This window comes from Salvelinus sp. IW2-2015, unplaced genomic scaffold, assembly GCF_002910315.2.
Source record: "Salvelinus sp. IW2-2015 unplaced genomic scaffold, ASM291031v2 Un_scaffold1421, whole genome shotgun sequence".
Taxonomy (NCBI): domain Eukaryota; kingdom Metazoa; phylum Chordata; class Actinopteri; order Salmoniformes; family Salmonidae; genus Salvelinus; species Salvelinus sp. IW2-2015.
This window is the reverse complement of record NW_019942897.1, coordinates 183,843-189,769: the sequence shown is the minus strand read 5'-3', so window position 1 is coordinate 189,769 and position 5,927 is coordinate 183,843. Positions and strand designations below refer to the sequence as shown.

Genomic DNA, 5,927 nt, shown 5'->3' with positions numbered 1-5,927 from the left:
AATAGCTCCTACTCACTTTACTTCCGTCTTCCCACGCACGGAGCTTCCTTTTCACTACTTTCTACCCATCCCAGAGCTTCCTCTCACTACTCCTCTACCCATCCCAGAGCTTCCTCTCACTACTCCTCCTACTCCCAGAGCTTCCTCTCACTACTCCTCTACCCATCCAGAGCTTCCCTCACTACTTCTACCCATCCCAGAGCTTCTCTCTCCACTACTCCTCTACCCATCCAGAGCTTTCTCTCACTACTCTTCTACCCATCCACAGAGCTTCCTCTCACTACTCACTATCTCCAGTCCAATAGCGGATGGGTAGAGGAGTAGTGAGAGGAAGCTCTGGGATGGGTAGAAAGTAGTGAGAGGAAGCAATTGGATGGGTAGTAGAGTAGTGAGAGGAAGCTCTGTGATGGGTAGAAAGTAGTGAGAGGAAGCTATTGGACGGGTAGAGGAGTAGTGAGAGGAAGCTATTGGATGGGTAGAGGAGTAGTGAGAGGAAGCTATTGGATGGGTAGAGGAGTAGTGAGAGGAAGCTCTGGGATAGGTAGAAAGTAGTGAGAGGAAGCTCTGGGATGGGTAGAAAGTAGTGATAAAAATTAACGAATGGAGCTAAGCACAGGCAAAATCCTAGAGGAAAACCTGGTTCAGTCTGCATTCCACCAGACCCTGGAGATGAATCCCCTTTCAGCAGGACAATGATCTAAAACACAAGGCCAAATTTACACTGGAGTTGCTTACCAAGAAGAAAGTGACTGTTCCTGAAGGTCGAGTTACAGTTTTGACTTAAATCTACTTCGAAATCTATGGCAAGACCTGAAATGGTTGCCTAGCAATGATCAACAACCAATTTGACTGGGTTGAAGAATTTTGAAAAGAATAATGGGCAAATGTTGGCACAATCAAGGTGTGGAAAGCTCTTACCCAGAAAGACTCACAGCTTTAATTGCTTCCAAAGGTGCTTTCTACTAAGTATTGACTCAGGGGTGTGAATACGTATGTAAATGAGATATTTCCATATTTCATGTTCAATACATTTCTAAAAATATATTTTCACTTTGTCATTGTGGCATATTGTGTGTAGATGGGTGATCCTTTTATTTTATCCATTTTGAATTCACCCTGTAACACAACAAAATGTGGAATAAGTCAAGGATATAATCAGGCGTAACACAACAAAATGTGGAATAAGTCAAGGGATATAATTCAGGCTGTAACACAACAAAATGTGGAATAAGTCAAGGGATATAATTCAGGCTGTAAACAACAAAATGTGAATAAGTCAAGGGATATATTCAGGCTGTAACACAACAAAAGTGGAATAAGTCAAGGGATATAATTCAGGCTGTAACACAACAAATGTGGAAAAAGTCAAGAGGTATGAATACTTTCTGAAGTAGTATACATGGAGGCTCCACATTCAGCTCGGACTCTCATAACTTGAAACTGACTTATCAACAGCCCTGTGTACAACGGTATATAATTACCATCGGTATGTAAAGTAGACATGGGTCAGGTGTCCTGGCACATGTCTTGAACCAGGGGAAAAACAATGGGTAGCAGGTGCTTATATAGTCCTTCAGGTCACTCATACATCATCAGATTACATCAACAGATTACATCATCAGATTACATAATCAGTTATTCACCTCAGGGTTACACTGGGGAAACTAATGTTTTTTTTTTTTAAATGTGACTAATAAAAACCATACACCCTTGAATCTTGAGGGTTGTGTTCAGTAGACATGAAACGTAGGAACCATTTTGAAACACTAAACACCTTATCAGGATGCAGGATGTAGGTATATGTTCAATAAGGCTTGGATGCAGGATGTAGGTATGTGTTCAATAGGCTTGGATGCAGGATGTAGGTATGTGTTCAATAAGGCTTGGATGCAGGATGTAGGTATGTGTTCAATAAGGCTTGGATGCAGGATGTAGGTATGTGTTCAATAAGCTTGGATGCAGGATGTAGGTATGTGTTCAATAAGGCTTGGAATATGGGTGCAGTTTAAACTTAAGACAAGCTCATGAATCGTATTTGAATTGATGGGTTATATCTCAGGTTATATCTGCAACAGACAATATCACATTACATTATACACTGCTTTCCCTGATTTTGACTAACTCACTAAAAACTTAACTAAGTCTGGATGGGTAGAGGAGTAGTGAGGAAGCTCTGGGATGGTAGAGGAGTAGTGAGAGGAAGCTCTGGATGGGTAAAAGTAGTGAGAGGAAGCTCTGGGATGGGTAGAGGAGTAGTGAGAGGAAGCCTGGATGGGTAGAAAGAGTGAGAGAAGCTCTGGATGGGTAGAAAGTAGTGAGAGGAAGCTCTGGGAATGGGTAGAGGAGTAGTGAGAGGAAGCTATTGGATGGGTAGAAAGTAGTGAGGGAAGCTCTGGGATGGGTAGAGGAGTAGTGAAAGGAACTCTGGGATGGGTAGAGGAGTAGTGAGAGGAAGCTCTGGGATGGGTAGAAAGTAGTGAGAGGAAGCTCTGGATGGGTAGAGGAGTAGTGAGAGGAAGCTATTGGATGGGTAGAAAGTAGTGAGAGGAAGCTCTGGGATGGGTAGAGGAGTAGTGAAAGGAAGCTCTGGGATGGGTAGAGGAGTAGTGAGAGGAAGCTCTGGGATGGGTAGAGGAGTAGTGAGAGGAAGCTCTGTGATGGGTAGAGGAGTAGTGAGAGGAAGCTCTGGGATGGTAGAAAGTAGTGAGGAGGAAGCTCTTGGATGGGAAGAGGAGTAGTGAGAGGAAGCTATTGGATGGGTAGAGAGTAGTGAGAGGAAGCTCTGGGATGGTGAGAAAGTAGTTAGAAAAGCTATTGGATGGGTAGAGGAGTAGGGAGAGAAGCTCTGGGATGGGTAGAAAGTAGTGAGAGGAAGCTCTGGATGGGTAGAGGAGTAGTGAGAGGAAGCTATTGGATGGGTAGAGGAGTAGTGAGAGGAAGCTCGGGATGGGTAGAAAGTAATGAGAGGAAGCTCTGGGATGGGTAGAGGAGTAGTGAAAGGAAGCTCTGGATGGGTAGAGGAGTAGTGAGAGGAAGCTCTGGGATGGGTAGAAAGTAGTGAGAGGAAGCTCTGGATGGGTAGAGGAGTAGTGAGAGGAAAGCTATTGGATGGGTAGAGGAGTAGTGAGAGGAAGCTCTGGGATGGGTAGAGGAGTAGTGAGAGGAAGCTCTGGGATGGGTAGAGAGTAGTGAGAGGAAGCTATTGGATGGGTAGAGGAGTAGTGAGAGGAAGCTCTGGGATGGGTAGATGAGTAGTGAGAGGAAGCTCTGGGATGGGTAGATGAGTAGTGAGAGGAAGCTCTGGGATGGGTAGAGGAGTAGTGAGAGGAAGCTATTGGATGGGTAGAGGAGTAGTGAGAGGAAGCTATTGGATGGGTAGAGGAGTAGTGAGAGGAAGCTCTGGGATGGGTAGAAAAGTAGTGAGAGGAAACAATTGGATGGGTAGTGGAGTAGTGAGAGGAAGCTCTGGGATGGGTAGAAAGTAGTGAGAGGGAAGCTATGGACGGGTAGAGGAGTAGTGAGAGGAAGCTATTGGATGGGTAGAGGAGTAGTGAGAGGAAGCTATTGGATGGGTAGAGGAGTAGTGAGAGGAAGCTCTGGGATAGGTAGAAAGTAGTGAGAGGAAGCTCTGGGATGGGTAGAAAGTAGTGAGAGAAGCTCTGGGATGGGTAGAAAGTAGTGAGAGAAGCTATTATCACTTGTATTTATTAAGCTTACCAGCCTTGCCAGTATCACTTGTATTTATTAAGCTTACCAGCCTTGCCAGTATCACTTGTATTTATTAAGCTTACGTGTCGGCCTCACAGCCTTCGTCAGAGTTTCTCTCTGACAGTGACTCCAACCCCGAGTGAACACGTTGGTTATAATTTCTATCTCTGTGTGTCTGACTGACAGTGACTCAGTTAGCACCTTGGTTAGGAGCAATTGTGTCTCTCTGTGTCTCTCTGACAGTGACTCGAAGAATGTTTGAGTGAACATGTTGTTTATAATCTCTCTCTGAAAGTGACCCTAGGGCCCAGGCTGGTCCTGCTCCCTGATTGGAGGATGGGAACGGCAGAGGTCATGTCAGAGGTCACGGCACGCATGGACAGCATGGAGGTCAAGGATGAGTGGCAGGACGAAGACTTCCCCAGGTAGAGGAGCATAGCGGTTTATGAGGAAACAATCAGAGCAGGGTTTGAACCAGTAACCATGTGTTTATTGAGCGAGTSCACTACAACCTACTCCATAAAAGTCTGGGTCTCTTGGCAGAGGCAACTAACCTACATACAGTGTGGCTATATTGGCACACCTCAGTATTTTCACATTCTGTTTGAATACTAAAACATGTAATTAAAGATAATAACAAGTAATAACAAGGAGGAGGCAGCTCATTAGTAATACTGAGTTTGTTTTCTGTTTAATTCTATCAGAGACGATTTATAATGTTTGATTTCATGTCACTGGGTTCGACTCTCAACCTCAAATTGATCAATTATAACAGTACTGTAATTACACAGTTATTACAATGAATGTAAGTGATTAGTGATTAGTGATTAGCATGAAAAGAGACGATGGCTAGTAYTACATTGACATACAGTGGCTTCAGAATGTATTCACACCCCTTAACTTGTTCCACATGTGTTACAGCCTGAATTTAACATGGATTGAACTGAGATTTTTTTACTGCCTACGCAAAATACCCCATAATGTCAAAAGTGTAATTATGTTTTTTTTTTAATGTTTACAAATTAATAACAAATTAATAACAAACAATAAAGCTGAAATGTCTTGAGTCAATAAGTATTCACACGCCTTTGTTACGGCAAGCTTAAATAAGTTCAGGAGTAAAAATGTGCTTAAACAAGTCACATAATAAGTTGCATGGACTCACTATGTGTGCAATAATAGTGTTTAACATGATTGTTGAAYGACTACCTCRTCTCTGTACCCCACACATACAATTATCTGYAAGGTCCCTCAGTCCAGCAATGCATTTCAAACACAGATTCAACCACAAAGACCTGGGAGGTTTTCCAAAGCCTCGGAAAGAAGGGCACCTATTGGTAGATGGTGGCTGCATCATGTTATGGGTATGCTTGTAATCGTTAAGAACTGGCGAGTTTTTCAGGATAAAATATTAACGGAATGAAACGAATGGAGCTAAGCACAGGCAAAATCCTAGAGGAAAACCTGGTTCAGTCTGCATTCCACCAGACCCTGGGAGATGAATTCCCCTTTCAGCAGGACAATGATCTAAAACACAAGGCCAAATTTACACTGGAGTTGCTTACCAAGAAGAAAATGACTGTTCCTGAAGGGTCGAGTTACAGTTTTGACTTAAATCTACTTCGAAATCTATGGCAAGACCTGAAAATGGTTGCCTAGCAATGATCAACAACCAATTTGACTGAGGTTGAAGAATTTTGAAAAGAATAATGGGCAAATGTGCACAATCAAGGTGTGGAAAGCTCTTACCCAGAAAGACTCACAGCTTTAATTGCTTCCAAAGGTGCTTCTACTAAGTATTGACTCAGGGGTGTGAATACGTATGTAAATGAGATATTTCCATATTTCATGTTCAATACATTTCTAAAAATATATTTTCACTTTGTCATTGTGGCATATTGTGTGTAGATGGGTAGTCCTTTTATTTTATCCATTTTGAATTCACCCTGTAACACAACAAAATGTGGATAAGTCAAGGGATATAATTCAGGCTGTACACAACAAAATGTGGAATAAGTCAAGGGATATAATTCAGGCTGTACAACAACAAAATGTGGAATAAGTCAAGGGATATAATTCAGGCTGTAACACAACAAAATGTGAATAAGTCAAGGGATATAATTCAGGCTGTAACACAACAAAATGTGGAATAAGTCAAGGGATATAATTCAGGCTGTAACACAACAAAAATGTGGAAAAAGTCAAGATCTCTCTCTTTT

At 42.5% G+C, this 5,927-nt stretch overlaps 1 pseudogene; it reads left to right on the top strand.

The window, feature by feature from the left end:
• LOC112070771 (caytaxin-like) overlaps positions 1 to 5,927 on the top strand; it is a 37,613-nt pseudogene that overhangs the window by 14,744 nt on the left and 16,942 nt on the right.